Consider the following 18,936-nt stretch of genomic DNA (forward strand, 5'->3'; position numbering starts at 1 on the left):
TTTTTGGTTCCGGAGAATCTGACAGATGCTTCTTCGAGATAGAATACTGATTGTGATAGAGAAGAGAAAATTGATGCTTGGATTGCATATAGGATTATATTTTATGCTGCTGCAGAGTATACATGTCCTTTTCATAATCTGGTAGCTGCAGAATTCCATATGAATAACATTTAAAATAACAATATGGTTAAGTTTGTTGGGGTTGGTTTGTTGTTTGCAAACATTTGAGCAACTGTGATTGTTAGAATATAAAATTAGCACCTTTTATTTGATATTGGTTCTGCTCAGTATTGCCTCTGCCCCCTCTCCTCCTCCATCCCCACCCCCAATATAACTCCATCCTTATGCAAGTATTGAGGTCTCTTAAAACCATAACAGATTTTTGAAGACATGAAACAGAATTTCTGCCCTCGCTGACAGAGTTGATTATTTTATCTGCAATAAAACTGTACTGAACTTGAAAAATTCTGGTCAGTAGTTGTGGGGCAGGGGGTGTCTCACTTTTTTTAAAAATTTGTTTTGCTTAGTGTGTTCAGTTCTTAGAACTCGTGTTATAAAATTGTCCAGATAAAATGGTGACAATGTCGTAACAGCATTAGGGATCACCTCATGATATGTTTGCCTGTATATCATTATTATAATGTATCTATCTTAAAAATACCCTTTCCTTTTTGATGCAAAAAAAAGAGATTGTTTGATCAAGTAAGTAACTAGAGGAGAGGATGGATTTTCTTTGTATACACAATGAGCATTCTGTACCAAATATTTTCGAATTAAACTTTCTAACCTCAGATGAAATATTACTAACATTATTTCTGCCTTTTGTTAAAGCATGTAATATATTGGGAATTTCTCTTATTTCGTGTTTTGCTGATCGGTTCTATGTGGAAGTGAGTGGTGTCAAAAGTAGTAAAAGCACCTACAGGACACCCTCCACCTCCCCAAATATCCCGATTCCAGACATAAGGGCTGAGGAGATACAGGCTGACCGGGTATACTTCTCCTGTTGTGAAATGCAGTATGATGCTGTCTGAGGGAGAAGATTTTACTGGAAGACCAGATAATGCTGTGTAACTGCAGTTGTCATAGGGCTCTCAGGAGATGCTTGAAATCTTGACATCGCTGATTGTTGGCAGTAAATTAAGCTGCGAATGGGCCCCAAACTTACTATGCCCAGAGAGTTATTTGTATTATTTCACCCAGTTGGTTGAATCCTGTTCTTAATAGAGTGAAACTCTCCATCAATCTACATGAGAAGAAAAAAGGTGTTTTAAAACCTCTGTTTTAAAAGCCTTAGCTGTCTTTCAGTGGGTTTCCTAGACATCTTGGGCCAGGAAGACACCTACTTTTATGGCAAGAATGTCAGATGCCGATTACACAGCCATTAGACTTATTAAATTACTTGTCGTCCTCTCTTAGACTTGCTTTGAAAATAGTATTAACATTTGATGTGCAGACTGCTAGATCTTTTCTTTTACATCTTCTGCACTGGTAGGGCTGTGGTTTCTGTGTAGCAGTGTTTAAATGGCATTTATTTTATTAGGCATTTCCGTGGTGGTTTGTTAAGGTTGTATCTGCATGATGATGGTTTTTTTATAGTATGATTATTCTCATGCCTGTGGCTATATTACATTTTGATGGGATCAAAACATATCTTGCAAGATAAACTAAAAAAAAGGGTCTAGTTGAGCAGCAGGGTGGAAGTCTCAGTCCCACGGGCTCCTGGAAGCAAAGTTGATGTAGCAGTAGATGGCACTCTTCTCTGGACTAATGGCCTCTGGTCCTTGGCAGCCCTATGCTCTTTACAGGTGCCATTTTCCATGTGCCTAAAACTTAAGTTTGCACTCATCTGTCATCTTAACTTTGACCTGCAAGCAGATGCTCACATGCACGTTGCAGAAGCATGGCTGTTTCCATCTTTCAGTGCACCTACATGGCTTGAATACCCAAGTATCTAGGGAAGTGGTAACCCCACCGGTGCCTGCTCATGCAAACCCATGCATGTAATTTCTTTATGTGCTATTCTACATTTTCTTCCTGCCTCCAGGCTGGGCCTTAAAGACCCACAGGCCTCCCCGGGCAGGCGGTGGGGGCTGTGGCACCCCGGCCCAATGCCAAGAGGCATCACTGCAGTCTGGCTGCCTGAGTTCCCCCCGGCAGTTTCAGTTTGATGCAGCCTTCTTCGTTTCCCTGGCGAAACAGTGCTGGTGTATTTTTGTGAAGCGTTAAGCAGCTGCTGGACCTCTTTGCAGGAGTAACTCACTTAAGGGCTGTAAGTGACCCTGGTGTGCTGTTTGTGAAACACTTACTTGTAAAGCCCTTTGGGATGAAATATTACCCTTGTGGTTACTGGCTGGATGAACAGAGACTTAAGCTTCAGAAAAAATAGGGGCTAAATCCATTGAATAATCTCATAGTTCCTTGTGTTGGCCAAGCTTGGTTTATCTTCCTCTTGGGAAGAACCTAATATCCCCTGAAAAACTTCGATTGCTTTTAAAGCAAGGGTTAAAGGAGCTAAGCCCCTTCTCAGTTTATATAGGCTGCTGATTTCTATGTGATACCAGTTGGGTCCATTTTCTTACTGATTTTCTGCACCGTCTTCATAAAACCCCAAAGCTCACATACACTTTGTTTATAATTGGAGGTAAGATTGTTCGTCAGCCACTTTTTTACGATCTCCTGCTGACCTCACTGTTGTAAGATGACTTTGCACGTGAAGCCAACAGGAGGATGGTACACTTGGCCACAAGCAGTACTCCTCATTTTGTATCTTCAGTCCAGATTTAGCTCTCTTGCAGCAGAACAAAAATGCATATTTTTTTTTTCTTTTGTTGCCATGCCTTTATCTTTCTGGGATATTACTTGGTATTCTTCGCAGTGAGCTAGTGTCTGTCTATTTCTGATACACCGCCCACCATGGCATCGCAGTATTTTTAACTGCATCTTCTATTCCCCTATCCACTGAGCAAAACCGAGAATGCTACAAGAGGGAAGATGAGTCTCTCAAAGAGCTGGCTATGAACAGAGGAAACAAAACCCACTGATGAATGGAAAGCAAAGTTCAAAATGAACGTAAAGCATTTGGGTACCATGGTGCATGTGGAACCTCTCACCTCCTGATCCCCAAAGCAGCAGCAGCGGTCGCGCGGTGCCTCCTGGGACTAGGCAATCCCCTTTGTCTTTGAGCAAGTGCAGGCATTGAATTTACCTTACCTATAAGCATCTAATGATTGAGTTTAGCTGCAGAACTGGAACCGAACCCAGGAATTCTGATGCCTAAGCCTCTCCTTTTACTACTGCCAAATGAAAAACTGAATACCCCAAATTAGCGAAGAATTCTGGTTTTCATACGATTCTGCAAAAATTAAGTCTGGCAGCAGATGCCCATCAAACGCCTGCTCTGACTTTGGCTGCAGCATTCACTGCATTACGGCCAACAGTTCAGATAGATACCTCCAGGGTGGGTGGCACATTTATTAAAGAACAGTATAAAGGGCAAGCACAATCATTTTGTAAAGGTGGACATGATATTAAAACTTGAAGGCAGGTGGCTTTTCCTTCCCTCTCCCCCAAAGAAATAGCAAGATGATTTATGTAGGGGGCAAAAGGCTAGTGCTCCAAAGGGATGCAGGCCTGTCTCCTGTGGTTTCTGCTGCTGAAATTTCCTAAGGAGGAGGCCTTTTAAATAATCCCAATTTTCAGAAGTTCAACTGCAGTCTGAATAGTCAAGCAACTTCAGGAAGCTGTAGGTGAGGCACTTGAAGGGATTTGCTTGTGTCATGAATTGCTCTTTAAAAACAACAAAAAAAGATCTGCTGTTCTACAAGAAATATGATCATACTGATGAGCAAGAAGCGTCAGGAGAGTTGCCAAAAGACTATTTCTGTTGCTACAAGAGCGTAGCTTTTGTGGAGAGGGGTAATGGGGTTGCAGCACTATGGAGAAGTGGAACAAATTGTTGTTCCAAGTTGGTGACTCTGACCTCCCAGGTTAGATGGAGCAGCTAGTGAAAAACACACCAAATAGTGCAGTTAGTCTTTTCTGACAAGAGGGAAAAAGAATCAGGGAGTTATTGTTGCTGAAGTCAAAAGGTGTTAAAATGAAAGGGAGCAAACAAGTTTAAAATGGAGAAAACCCAAGGATGGTATTTTGGCAGACCATAATTGGTTGCAGTATCTCAGCCCCTTCTAACCTGTGTTGCTGAACTCACCGATTGCATTGTCATGTTCAAACTATCCTATAGGTGCTTAATAAATAACCATAAATGTGTGAACCTAGAAGCCAGCTCAGCTTCAGCAGACAAGTGATGCTGCAGGCCTGCGGGGTCTCTCTTGCTCAACGCTTGCTCCTCCATGGACTGCGTCCACCAGTGAACCAGCTTGTTATGTTCCTCTCTTTTGTCTTTATGTGGATACGGGGAATTTGAATGCAAAACTTGATAAAAATACATTGTTGAGAGGGAACCTTTTGATTACAAACAGCAATTGGCAAGTCTAGGTGTTCACGTTGCAAATGTGAATATTCCATATGATGCATCTCATCAGAGAAAATGCATGTGCTTGGGGGGGCAAGTTAGGGCTCCTGTAAGGTCCATAATACCTTTCGCATCATTCTTCACTTAAGAGTTCACCCTTCAGTTTGTGACCGAGAGGCTAAATTTTATGGGTTTGTTCTGAAACAAACTTGCACTAAATTAAAAAAGGAGAAAAAGGAACTACTTTGGGGTGGGGTTTTTTTTTGCTGAAGGCAGTTGCCTGAAATGTGCCCTTTGATATTTGAAATTGATTTTAGATATACTTGATTTTTGGACAGTTGGTATTTATCCACACAAGACATACACCCTGAGGAAATGTTGCTTCCTTAAACAGCAGATTGAATCAAATATTTTTGCTGACATATTTTTCCCTGTGACAACTGACACTGCAGTTGCCACATATTTCAGTGGTTTAGCACAGAGGCATTTGAAGAGAAGGAGAGGAATACTTCTAAGGCAGTAATATGAGAATACCGTTGCTGGGAATGAAGATAAGCACGTACTATTCTTATAGTGGCTATGTTGTAATATTTCTACTGAAGGGGAAAATAGCTAGAGCCTCTTTGTTAGCGATGGTGGGGTTAGGTTTGGCCCGATTTTAAGAAGAAAATATTGTGGTGCCTGGGAGTATAATCTTATCCCAGATATAAATATGAAAGGAGATTTATCCCAGGATGTTTATTGGACTAGAGGAGCTCTGGCGTGTATGTTAGGAGGTAAATCCCAGTCACATTAAAATCAATGTAAATTGTGTGAGGGTGTGTATTTAGTGCCTGAAACGTGGGGCTGTCTGTGGAAGTATGCAGTGCTCCCATCTTTGCCTGGGTGCAGCTGTACACCCTATAAAGCAACCGCCTCACTGGTGCCAAAGGTATGGAAAGGGTACCTGAGATCAACTGCAGTGTAATTCATTTGCAAAACCAAGAAATTTCCTCTGTGTTCCCTTTGCCTTCTAGGCGTGGTAACCTGTTTTTGCATTCTTCTGTTGTCTCTCTCATCTCCTATACATGTTTATGCCCCCCTCCCTTCTTTCAACCATCCTTGTAGTAATATTCACAAACAAGAAGTGGCTTCTGTTGTTTAATGAGGATCCAGACACACTTTTCAGAACTGAAGCTAGTTATCAAGACACATGGAAATTGATGTCAATCTTTAAAATGAAAACAAACACATGAGTACAGATGGCTTCTTTAAAGAACAGAATTTATGATAATTTTTAAATCCACCTGTGGGCATCCATTAGAGCAAGTCGTTGCAGTCCTGCCTGCCTCTTTTAAGCCTGAGCATAAAGCCTATAAAGATTTGAAGTGCTTTAGTTGAACTTTCCTGGAAAACAGCTGCTGCCCACTGCTTCTTACCTGCAGTGCCAGCTTCTTAGGGACGGCTGCTTGATTTTGCTATCCTGGTGTCTTCTGGAGACGCTGATTATCCCTGTGCCTGCCCTTAACTTCAGATACATGACAGCGTGGATGTCTGACTTCCCTCTTGCCTTTTCTTGTGCAGCAAGGCCAAACAGATCAAATTGCTGCTGTTGCTATTTCTGCTATTCATAAGGTAGATACAGGATATGGGGGCTTCTTCCTATGATAGATTTTAGTCCTTAAAGGTCATCATTGCCTTTGAAGGGGAAAAGTTTTTTTCTACTTATTGTAGCAAGAGCTGGGCTGGAATCCTGACCTTGTTCTCCTGGGAACTGGTATGATTCCTGCAGGAATCAGGAGCACAGAGCTGGATGGAGTGACGTGTGCCTCTCTGATTTTGCACAGGAGGGAGGGTAGGACCTCACAACATCATCTGCGAGGAGAGGCTGACTACACATAGCATCAGCTCAAACCCCATCCACATAAGCTTTGTGTTCATCAACTAAAAGTGGAGAAGGTATGGTGCTTATGGGGAAAAAACACTGGCAAGAAAGGTGATGCTTCATTACTAGAAGCACTTTTCATCTGAGGACCTCAGTGTGCTTTTAAGGAATGAGCCTTTCACTCTCCCATTGAGATTTTGTGTGAGAACAGGCAGAAACTAGGGAGAGTTGCTCCCTGCCATTCCTACAAATGATCCTGTGCCCAGAGCTGTATCTCAAACCCTCGTTTAGCTGTAAGATTTTTGCAAGCCTGCTGCCTTGCGTCCTTGGAGATTTTCTGGGTAAGGTGTGTCCATTCACTTATCTCAGCTTGGGATCACACAACCTTGCGTGATTTAGATCAGCTGCCCATAAAATGAGGTTGAAAACTCCATGATTTACGTGGCTCATACAAAGCTTCTTGAAGGTTTGTTAAAACACACACATGAAAAAAAAAAAAAAAAGGAGCTGACAGGTCAGCTGAAAAATCAAAGTTCAAAACAAATGTTGATGTTTCTTCATACTAATATGCTGCTGTGTTGGCTCACAAGATTACACAGAATTAAAATCAAATGTTTAGAGTTTCTTCCCTTTAAAGTGATATCTGTAGTTGCAGATGACTAGCTGACCAGCAGCTGGAGAGCTGCTTCATGCCACCCAGGGGGAACATGGATTTAGTTTCATGCTTTGGACTGCACAACACAGCTGGGTCTATTGCCTCTAGAAACCATTGCCACCTCCTGCTAGGGACTAACGTGGCTCAGGTAAGGTTATGAGAAGAAAAATTTGTCCGTTGGGTGTTTGCAGTATTACCTTTCAAAAGCAGTTAGAGAAAGCTGACACTTGGTTTTTCTTCATTGCAGCTAGTGTAGAGCAGGGGAAGGTGAGGAGAGTGAAAAGTCTGTGAAATAGCCCATTTCTTTCCATCTAGGGGTAATGAAAGAAAAGCTGAGCTCCGAAGAAGAAAGGAAGTGACCTGGGTAAGAGGAGCGTAGAGGAAAACTTTCCCAGGCAAAAGATGCGTGTTGCAGGTGGAGTTGATATTGCAAAGTGGCATGAAGTTTGAGCGATAACAGTCCAGCAAAGATGGTTGCTAGGCTGGGCTCAAGGATGATGGCTCTGTTTCACCTATGTAGAGTTGAGGGTTTGAATCTGAAACTGAATGAGAATGAAACTTTTCCAGCTCTGGTGAAAATACACACTTTGATACTCTCCATTGTAGTACGATTGTTTTGGTGTGGATTGGTCAGGCAGTGTGGTGTCCCTTTGTTGGTTCAGGATATGAAGACTGAAATTAGAATTCTGCTTTGCCTGATTCTGGATGATTTGGGATGAAAAACTGTTCTTAAATCACACAGAGTTGGTTTTAAATCTGGATTATCCACATCCTAGGCAAGTGCCATAGGCATTTAACTACAGAGCATGAGAGATTGTGCTGTCTTTATGGAAACGAATGTATTTCCATAAAATATGCTATTGTAGTGCTGTTGTAGTGGTCATGGTCTAGGGATATAAATGAGGCAGTGTTCGAAGGGAAAGGGAATATCTTTTATTAAACCAACTTCTATAATTGTCAAAAATAGGCAAGCTTATGATTACACAGGCCCTGTACAGAGCTGAAACAGAAGTTTCAGACAAAGAAATTAAGAAAATATCAAAGCCACCCAGAGGAAGGATAATTCTCTGAAGTAAAACTTCTGCTTTTCTTTTCATTAAAGTGTCAATTGCTAGCAATGTTGTGAAGCCTCAGACTAATTTCCCATTAAATTTGTCTGTGGGAGAGGAGGAAAGAGGGTGAAAAAACAAGCTTGAAGGGAATAAAGGGAGAAAAAGACTGATAAAAATATAGGGAAAGAGATAATTGGACCTTTTGTTTCAGACTGAAGGTGGGGTTTGTATCAAAAAGCTTGTCCTTTCTTCTGACTGTAAGAATTGGTCTAATAAAAGAACTATACCTGCAGACCTTGCCTCCACAGATCATCTTTGCTTGATGAGACAGCACTTTTTGATGTTATTTCATGCTAACTGCATTTCATGTAGTTAACACTGTTCTGCCCAGCTAGCGCAACTTTGCTGCTGTTTGGCAAGGGGCTGTTTTTCGTAAAGTTGGGTTAAAATGCAAGTAACAGATAAGACTTTTTTTGACATCCATTACAAATTATTTGAGATCAAAGTCACATTCTTCTTTTAAACGGGGAATGGAAATCTAAGAACCGTATTTCAAAAATCAAGAAAAATTCATTTTACATGGATGGGATTTTCACAAAAGCATGTATCTGCTCTGATTATTCCAGGGAGGACGACCAGCTGGATGCTATTTACGTAGAAAATTGGCCTTTGTCTTTAAAGGCTCACATAGATGTGGAATATTTGAATTATTTGAAAATTTATGTTTGTTTTCCAGTGCTTAACAATGTGGAAAATGTGATTCTAAACTTGTCGGTGTGTATTGCAGAACGGAGGGAGCAGGCATTATGACCCTAACATTGTAGAAGCTGCTATTTTCTTAAATCTGTGATTTTTTGGTGCATCACATTGTAGGAAAATAAGACAGATAGATGAAGGCTTCTTCGACAGGAACACACTAAAACTGGCAAGCTACAACATCCCGTGTGATTTTTATATCATCTGTAAGATGTATCGGTAAATGTTTGCAATTGATGGAGCAGTATAGGTAGGCAATGATGGTCAAAGCCTTTTCAGAAGCACATACAAGAGGGACAAAGTGAAGAAAAAATTCACTTGTAACCCAGAAGGATGCTGTTAGAGCAAATGAAATGCATTTTGCTTGGGACCTTGTCATCAGAGAAAGAGGTTCTTGCCTAGAGCGTGTCCCTTAGGTCACATGCAGTTACAGCTCTGCTTGGGCATAGATAAATGCACGTCCCAGTTAAGCCACATAATTGCACCATCACTGTATGTTCTTTGAAAATAGAGAGTAGAGCCCAAGCTTCACCACGCTTTAAAGCAAGTAAGGCAGTCCGTTGAGTCAAATGGAGGCGTGCTGTATGGTGCAACTGGATTCATCCTGGTAGGGTATTGGGACATTTCTGTTGCAAGAGAAACGGCAAATGATTTAGGAATCCTAAGTACGAGTAATACACAGGGTGGGGAAAAACCCACCACCACCTTTGGAAAAGGGTCACCCTCAAAGCTTGAGGATGACACTTCAAAGACTGTACTGGCTTGTTAGACAAGATTATTGGTGCTAATAATAGGTAACGCATTCATGTCCATAGCTCCCCTATAGTCATTTTTAGCTACTCCATAAAACTAATGGTATTTTCCAAACTCACTCAGACAGCACAAGCTCATTAAACAAAGAGAGGCATTTATTTAAACTATTTATAAAGTGCAGTGTGAAAAGGAGGAGAAAGAAAACGTCCTATTACAGAAGAGGGTGAAAATGAAGTACCCTCAGGGTACAGCACATGTAAGGTATCTATCTAGGTAATTTTACATGAAAAAGATGTCTGATTTGTTCTGGAAAATCCTGACATTGCTGACAAAGATGTAACAATATCCTAGTTTTGAAGGTTGAAGTAAGAGAAAATCAATCCTGAAATACGATATGATTTCCTAGCACTGAGACTTAGGAAACGGAGGGGTTTTTCAGAGGGGGACACTGTGCACTCGACATCACCTCAGCTCCGCTGCAGTTGTGCTCCTTTCAGGTGCAATTTTCTCCCCCCAGAAAGGATCACCTCTATGCCTGCGAGTGCACAAGCTTTGGGTGTGGGCGTGAGCGCAGTCCCTGCAGCTTCCCACGTCCCTTCTGAGCTCCGGCCACGCTTGTGTGACTCTGGGTCTACATCAGGGTAACCTTGATTGCCAAATACTGGGGATTTCAGCTGGCTGCCGTTGCGTGCGTGGGTGAGGGGAGAGCAAGGGGTCAGATACGGACCGGTTTTCCCTGTAGATGCACGATTTGGCTTCTGAGGTCTGGAATGTGTTTCGCTTTGCCTTTTTGGTTTGTTCCGTCTGAAGTATCTGGGGTCGGTCTGGCTGGCCGCGCCATGCCGAGGATAGCAGCCCCAGCTCAGGGGCGCAGGCGGGAGCCGGGCAGCTGCTGCCTTGCTGCTGTGCATAGGGATTGCCACGTTTGGGGTCCCACCAAGGTCAGAGAGCCTGCTAAAATTTTATTTCTTGAGGTTTCCCCCCATCAGTTTCCCCAGTATGTGTTGTGATCCAAGTACAGCGCTCAGCTAGTCAGGCTTCACCAAATTAAAGTTTCTGGTGCTTTCTCAGGGCCTCTGAGGTTTTAAAATCTTTATCTGAGAACTGCATGTATGTAACTTACATGTATGTAAATTAAAGCTACTAATCTATGAACTCAGTCAGGTCTTTTAGTTGTTTCTCAGTACTTTAAAAGTATGATACGGAGCCTTTTGGTGGGTACCATGAATAGAAACTTGAATTTTAAGAATGCATTTTGAGACATACATCCTGTTTTATACTTTACTGAGTCCATTTGGTAGAGGAGCTGTTGAGAAAATCCAACGCAAGGGAAGCAAAACCCTGCCATTGCGTTGCTACAGTGGGAAAATACACACTGTACTGCAGCTTTGCACTTGTGGTTTAAGATGATGACGAGCAGAAAGCATATTTCCAGGGTTTTCTGTGTTGAGCAGATTACTTAAACTCAGATTCCTTCAGATGTCTGAGCTCAGCCATGGAAGCGTTAAGTAAAAAAGTCAGAAACTTGACTAAGACTGCTCACTGAAACCATTATTAAACCTTAAAGGAGGCAATGAAGCAAGGATTAGATGTAGCTGGGTGTGGAAAATAGATGTGGAAACAGGTGTTGCTTGTCACTTTGAGTTTTACTTCGATGTTCAAGCAAGCTGAGGCAAGCAGGGACAGAGCTGGTGGGCCAGTGAGGAGGTGCAGGTGCACTGGCTTTGCTGGAATTGCAGCCTCTCACACTGGTGCTTGCTGTAACCCCCAGAAATGTGCGTCACAGGAAGCCATTCATCCAGAAACATGGGCCGGAGGAGTCATCTGGTTTTTCATAGTCAGTGTTTAGTGTGCAGACTCTAGTCTTCAGTCCAAAATCTCTGTAACCTCAAGAGGGGATCAAATCTGACAGTGACAGTTGTGCCAGAGAACTGAGGATTTGTCTCTAATGCTGAAATTTAGTGCAGATGCTACCAGAAATGGTACATGCGTGCCTGTGGACACGGGGCACTGTGCGTCAGACGGCGAGCACTGCAGCGTGGTACCTGCCAGGAGCTCTGCCTGCTCCTCGCTGAGAACAGCCCTGCGCGAGGGCTGGAAGCTCTCAAGGGGCAGGGGGGGTCTTCGTTTAAACAAAAAGGGGCAGCGGAGCAGTGATGTGATCACAGCTTTGTGGGGACGGGGAAATTCGTGTCTCATGGCTGGTGAATAACGGGGCTGAAACTGGTCTCTGTTGCTGTCAGCAGGTTGCTTTCACTGCAGCGCGTATCCTTCATGCCATGAGAGTGGCTGCAATAGTCCGCCTCGGCACTCGTGCTCCTCCAAAAGTTTTCCTCACTGTCTCCTTCCCCTCAGCGTGGCAATGTACGGCCAGCAGCCCGCGTCGATGGGGTGCCCTGGGGTTTCTGCAAGCCCCAGGAACTCCCTCTCTTTGCTCTGCGCAAGGTGCTGGGGCATGTGCAGGATCAGTCCCAGGACTTTTCCCAGTGACAGGTACTATGTGGCAATAATTAAAGGGAGCAGAGATGTTTTCATCCCTAAATGTCAAAGAAAAGGAAGGTTACTTACCCGTGTGTTGAAGCCAGGGAAGTGGAGGTACAAGGTGTCCTAAATCCTGAGAGTGGCACTGAGGAGTGAGATCCTGGCTCCAGCGGCCCTGCTGTCATGGGTCTCTCTGGCCCAAGGATGCCTTCCCTCTGAAACATGGCTGTATGTGTGTATATATACATATACATACTTACATGTCTATATATTTTTGTGTGTGTGTGTTTCTACATCGTGCTGTAAATGGAAGCCGATTTCAGATGAAAATAGAAGCGTTTGTATTATGTGAGCACTTTCCTTGAGCTTTCCTTGCTGGGGTTGTGAGAATAGAGGGTGGAACAATGACACTTTGTTTTGATTTCTAAGCCAAGTTACTGTGTACAGTGATTCAAGTGTGGCTTCTAGACAGGAATTATTCATATTTGTCCATTAGATTTGGCAAAAGCCTGCGGATTTGTTTACATTAGCAAAATTCAAATCTATTTGTCTGCTAAACTTAATGGCAGAATGTGTGGGCCTTTATATATATCTATATATCTATTTATATATAGTTGTATTTAGGCAGAAAGCAAAGAATGATTTTTTTCATTAGTATATTATTTTAATGGGCAACAAAAAAGGGAACATGGTGGTAAACTTGCAAAGTGTCAGATCAGAAGATACAAATCCAAGAGAAATAGGCATGTGAATACCACTGAGAAGGACTATCAGAAAAAAAGCACATGCATATTAATTTAGCTGTTTTAAAGGTGAATATCAGATAAATGCTGCCTTTGTAATGATAATCATGGTAGTGTTCATATAATAGTTAATAGTATCTCTGTTTTGATGAGGGGCACTGGAATCCCAGAACACTTTAAAGATGTTCATCAATTAAGACTCAGTGTTCTTGCAGAGTTGTTATAATTATCCATACTTTGCAGTTAGTAGGAAGAATGAGGTTAAATGACGTGCCAAAGGTCAGATTCCAGATTAGATGTAGTGCTGGGAATTGGGATCATGACTCAGACTCTTTCAACCCGTAATCTTAATTCAAATGTTTGAAACAGAAAAACCTTGCCTTGTTGGGAATTCAGATTCAAGATCACTCTTCAGAAAGCTGGTTGTCTTCTACTTCTGACTTTTTTCTGCAGTGGAAATTAGCCCCCCTTTCAGCCATGAGAGGATAAGCAGTGCTGTGGATGCAGTTGTGCAGATGTCTGAGATGGGCTTCATTTCCCCTAACTCTGAATGTCTACATCCGACCTGGTCCCTGTAGGCTCCTTGTGTAATCAATGGAGGGAAAAAGCTGCTGCTACTGTGATTCATCTGACCTGTTTTAGCCACCTACTTTAGGAGCAGATGAAGCATGCTCCAGAAACACGTTTATTCTTCTGGTTTTAAGGGAGTCCAAATGAAGAACTGAAACTTAGAGGTTGTCTGGACTGGGTGAGGTGAAGCAGAACTCAGGACAGTGTAAGCAGCTGTAATACGTCATCTGGCCCAAATTGTGTCTTACAGCAGTTTACCTTTTTTATAGTGGGGTTTTGCATGTGGAACTTTCATTTTCTTATCGTCTTTACTCCAGCTTCTGGCCACTGTGTTTTACTGTCCATTAGATTCTAATGGCTATAGATGTCTACAGTTTTAGAGTACAAACATGGGAATGACCCAGGTACTGTCTCATTGACCTGGGTGAGATCACAGCTTTGAATTTGGTTTATTGCTTGAACGCATCTTTTTATTTCAGGAAACGGAGTAAATAAGCTCCCTTGTAAAAGGTGGTGTTAGTCAAGACAGAACTTGGCTTGTGATTAGGGTACAAGCAGAAGAATAACAGAATGGCTTCAGTGTTACTTGGGATGTTTCACGCAGTTCTAGTTGCATCTCTTCAAACAAGATCACCTACTGCCCTCTTGGAGTGAACATTTAGCAGTTCTGTTCGTTGTTTCTCTGATGCTTACCGCATACCCTGGGCTGTTCTTGTTCCATATGCTAAGTTGTATGATGTGCCTTGTAGTTGGCCAGCTTTTTTTGTGCTTTGGCTCTATTTTGGACATGCAATACACCTAAACCACTAAAATGTCTGTCCTGCGGTGTCACGAAGCTTTCCAAGGGAACAATGTATTTAAAAGTCGAAAGAGCTACCTATGCCTGGGTAGTAAAACCTATCCGAATGAGGAAGACACTGAGAATAGCTTCCTTCGTGATCTACTTACCTGCCCACTGGGATGCTGGAGAAGTCGTGGAGAGAATTGCAGGGGATTTAAGAAGGTTCCCGGTGTAGTAAACAACTGAAACATAAAAGTGGGTATGTCAAAGTGTATGCTGAGCTTCTCCTGGTCTGTGAGTTACATTGACAATCTGTGACTCTTGTCATCTCAGTTGGGTGTTATTGTCTTTGTGCTTTGAATCAATTCATTAATGAAGCTGGGTTAGCTGACATTTGCCTGAAACCACTTGTTTTTCTGAAGTGTTTTGTTTTAAATGTCATCCTAGACCAGCCTAGTTTCACTGGTGCAGTAATTCCCAAACACTAAAAAGGAAATTCCCTTCAATAAAATAATCCCTGTGCTCCTGTTGACAATCATCTTGTCAAAGTCTCAGATTGTTGAGTTTTGTGTAGAGGAGCTGGGGATCTTCTCCATGCAGTACTACTTTATTCCTGTACTGGGTCCGGCTTATAATTCATTAACCAGTGAAATAACAGAGAATAATGAATGCAAAGAGCTTAAGCATGGAGCTTGAGCATGGTTCATGCTTTCTGAACACTTGGGCAGATGGGCCCATTACAGCCAGTTTACATTTTAAATCCCTTCTCACAAGGATAACTGGTAACTTTTTGTTTTAAAAGTTGAGCTCCAGGAGAAGAAATCCCATATCCCTTCTCATACCTGACTAAGCTTTTGCATCTCACTACTCTGAGAGATGCTGCCATGCTTTGAAAAGTGCACATGAATATCCTAAGCCAATAGTTACACCAACTGAGCCTATGTTGAACTGAACGCTACAATTTTACCTACATGTTCCAGGAGCTAATCTCTTCTTCCCCTATTCCTGCCAGTTGCAGAGTGACTGAACTTGGCTGTTTACTGGGGCGTGCTTCCAACTGTCTTATCAAATATTAGGCAGATGAATATGTAAACAATTTTCAATGTTACTGTGTTAACATCTTTATCGCGGTTACAAGGCACTAGTTGCTGTCACTTTAGTAAGAGTGGTTTGGGTTTTGGTGTTTTGTTTGATTTGGAAATGAATTGATAGTTCTCTTCTTGCCAAATACAGCATGGGAGAGAATGAACTTCACAGTGAAATTTGGCTATAATAAAACACATAAACTTTGTTTGACTTTTAGTTTTAAAGAAGGCAGTTGTTTAAAGCAGCTGGTTAAGTACACAGATGTTCTGGTTGAGGGCAATCCCATATTAAAATGGCATAATGTGGCAACAAATTCTCATTTTAAAATGAATGGCTGACAAAAGAAATATTTAGTTAAGCACCCTACTCTTAATTATAGTGGCAGATATTTTTCTTCTTGAAGCATGTGTTCAAAAGGTGCTGAACAACTGAGCTTTCTTTCTAGCAGAAAATGCTGTGTTGCACTTCCTTAAGAAAGAAAAGATGGATTCACTGACTTGCTGGACTCAATTCCCCGCTGTGAGATTGCTGCCTAAGTCTGCAAGTGAAATGACACTTCTATGTGTCATGGCTATGCAAAGAGGGTTTATTCATCTACAGACATAAGAAGAGTTGTGAAGTCACATAAGAAAAGAAAGCCAAGGTAACGTCCTTGTGTCAGTGTCCTGCTCCTCTACAGGGGCCAGTAGAGCTGAATTCTTAAGCTGGGATGGAGACCAGCAGCCTCAGTGAGTTTCCTTGTGAAGACTGGCATTTTGATTATAATATTTTACTCATCTTCATGAATGCCTGCCCAGTGAAGCATGGAAGTGTTGAGCTTTCTCTCCCCGCTGCAGAAGAGAAGGTCAACTTATGCAATTTCCTTGCACTTCATTTCTTCGAACTTGCACAGCTGCCCTCTGAGGACTGCAAAGTCCCTGGCCCTCGGGCCTGCCAGTTTTGGAAGCTTCTAAATGTCAAGCCTAATCTCAGTTTCCATTTTTAAAAATACAAGTTCCTTGACTTTTTGCTTGCAGAGAAAATGGAATTATTACCAGTAAGTGAAATGTTGGTGCCATTAAGTTTCTGGGTGTAAGGTGGGAGAGAGAATGAAATGTAACTATTTCATGTTTCTATAACAATAAAAAGAGGCATGGTGTCTCCAATTAGCCAACTAAACACTAACTGTCCTTCTTCTTATCACAATGCCCCTGCTCTGTACAGGCCTGTTTTCTTCTGCAGCCTCCAGCAGCAGGAGCTCTTTATAGCCTGCCCTGACAGTTCAAAGACCAGGGCAGTTCTGTATTGCCTTGTTCCTGAGGTGAGAGCTCCTCACAGAAGGCACCCAAGAGCCTGTGGGAAAAGGGAGGACTAGGGGCACCACAGTAGCTGAACAACCTGTGGGAGTATAGTACAAAGACCAGTTGCGGGTATTTTCCCATTCCCTCTTCTGGCTGCCCAATTTGAAGCCATTAATGGAATAAAGACCTACGAGTCTAGCCAGAAATAGAAAGTAGGTAGGTAAATGGCGTGAAGAGTTTAGTCTAGGACTTCTAAATCCTTTTGAAAGTAGGAAAACACTCCATCTTCTTCCATGGCCTCCCCTGTCTCAGCCTCCAAGGCTTCCTCCCATGGTGCAGATCATTTTTTATCCCTCCCTGAGCCCCGCCAGCTGTCAGTTCATCACTTTTAGCCCTGGGCCTGTAATTTTTGCCTACCTTCCCTGCCCGTCAGCTATCTTATCATTGACTTCAAAAGTGCTGGTAAGACCTTCTGCAGCTGCCAGTGGGGATGTTGTTGCCTGTGTATCGGTAGACTGTTGTCTGATGCTCCTCGGCAGTGTGGGGTTGTGCAGAGGCTATAAAACTCATCTGGGTGCATAGCAGTCAACTAAGCTGAACTTGGTGCCTGCATTGGCATGATCACAGCTTTATTAGTGCCGGGATAAACTTTGAGTTGTGTGCACAGAACTTGAAGTCACACTTGTTTACAGGAGAGGCACTATTTGTCTTTCTGCCATCCTTGTCTGTGAAACAATTTGTCTTTCTGACACTGATGTGCGTCACCCAGTCTTGTTTTGATTAACTTGTCAAATTATCTACAACGTATCATCACAGAGAGCCCCCCCTGCATCTCAGATTATTGTAATCTTCCTGCCTGCTTGCATGGTCTGCGAGACACTGATAGAAGAGCCTTGTTCTAGCAGTGTTGTGTCTTGGCCCAGCCTTTGGAGGGCATGAGGCATGTATGGCATGTAGGACCTCTTCTCTGAGTTTGAAGAACTAAGGTTGAAAGTACTGATCTCAGCAACTTTAGCATTTTAGTGCAGAACATTGTCAGATTTATTCTGATTCCCACCCCTGTTACAGAGACCTAGAGTCAGGATGGGTTTCAGAAAGGAGATGGTGGGATGTGGTGAGTGGATTGGGAGCAGGGCCTGGGGAGGGCTGGAGTTTCTTCCTAGGTTTGTGCTAGCACTGGGGTGACTTTGGGCAAAACAGATTCATTGTCTGCAAAATGGGGATAGTCAGACTCCTGGGGTGTAAACCTACTAAGACTGAGACACTCTTCTTTAGGAAAGAGCTTCTACTTAGGCGTTTTTCTTTTGGATTGTCCCTCCTGGACAAAGTTGCTTGTATATTTACATGCCACACTGCTTTATAATTATACACACATTATAATGTGACTTTCCAGCAAAGCCCACCTGTGGCAGGAGGTGAGGATATATAGGCTTTAACACATTCACTCAAATTTAACTGCCTTTCCAGGAAAATATTTAAAAGTACTTTCTCCAGATAAGAGGTTTTCTATTGCTAGATGTCTTGAAAATGAATGTGCTACCTCAGAGCAAATGCACTATCTTCTTATTTCTCATAACACGGTTACTTTAAATCTTCTGCCTTTATTGAGAAAATTATTATCCTTGTTGAGGATTCCTCCATTAGTCTATCAGGGAGGCTGTTAGTTAGAGAAGTAGATGAGTCATGTGAAGCCTTGTGTCTCTTAGTGCATGTTTGCAAACCTAATTTTAGTCAGTCTACTCTATTCTGCTCTGCCAAAATTAGATAACATTGTTACAGCTATGCGAGTGTTTAAATCAAAAAGATTCTCCAGATAAATATAATTAGGAAAACCAGTTCCCTTTAGCTGTATTCAGTCATGGATCACAAATACATCCATCATTATTTTTTTTTTTTTACAAGGTACCTAAATTTGGGTTTCTAAGACTGGTCTCAGACCCATTAGCTTCAGCAGGCTTTGTAGCAAGTCCTTAACTGTACACACATCTAAATGTGAGTCTAACATTTCCTGTGCGTCTTCCTGCTTAAAAGTAATTGTTACTACTGCTACTGTGTTCTGCCTGCAAATGTCCTCATGAGGCACAGCAACAGTTTAGATAAAGATTTCTTGACTTCCCAGCAAATTGTCCTGTTTGCTGTTAATTTTTGAGATTTCACACTGCCTCCATTAGATTTGTTCCTGAGCACCTCTTACACTAATGAATTTAACCCCTTTGTCCTTGGGAAGTAGGGGATCTGATCCTTATTTTGCAAATCCTGCTAGTCTTGGTGTTCAGCTGATCCGTTTGCCTCCATGAACTCAGTGCTAGGTGAGAAGAGTTGGATTCAAATCAGGACAGGGACCTCAGTTTTACAGAGAACTTGAGTGCATACTTCAGTTCAAAGCACGTGCTTCAAAGCTTTGTGATAGCTTAGGGCTTAAAAACCTCTTCAAACTGAAT

General features: G+C 42.3%; 1 protein-coding gene across 9 annotated transcripts in view; it reads left to right on the forward strand.

The window, feature by feature from the left end:
- Positions 1 to 18,936, forward strand: part of EVL (Enah/Vasp-like) — a 159,892-nt gene that overhangs the window by 25,864 nt on the left and 115,092 nt on the right. The gene's annotated exons all lie outside the window — the stretch shown is intronic.

Source organism: Harpia harpyja, chromosome 3 (assembly GCF_026419915.1).
Source record: "Harpia harpyja isolate bHarHar1 chromosome 3, bHarHar1 primary haplotype, whole genome shotgun sequence".
In the NCBI taxonomy this organism is placed as follows: Eukaryota; Metazoa; Chordata; class Aves; order Accipitriformes; family Accipitridae; genus Harpia; species Harpia harpyja.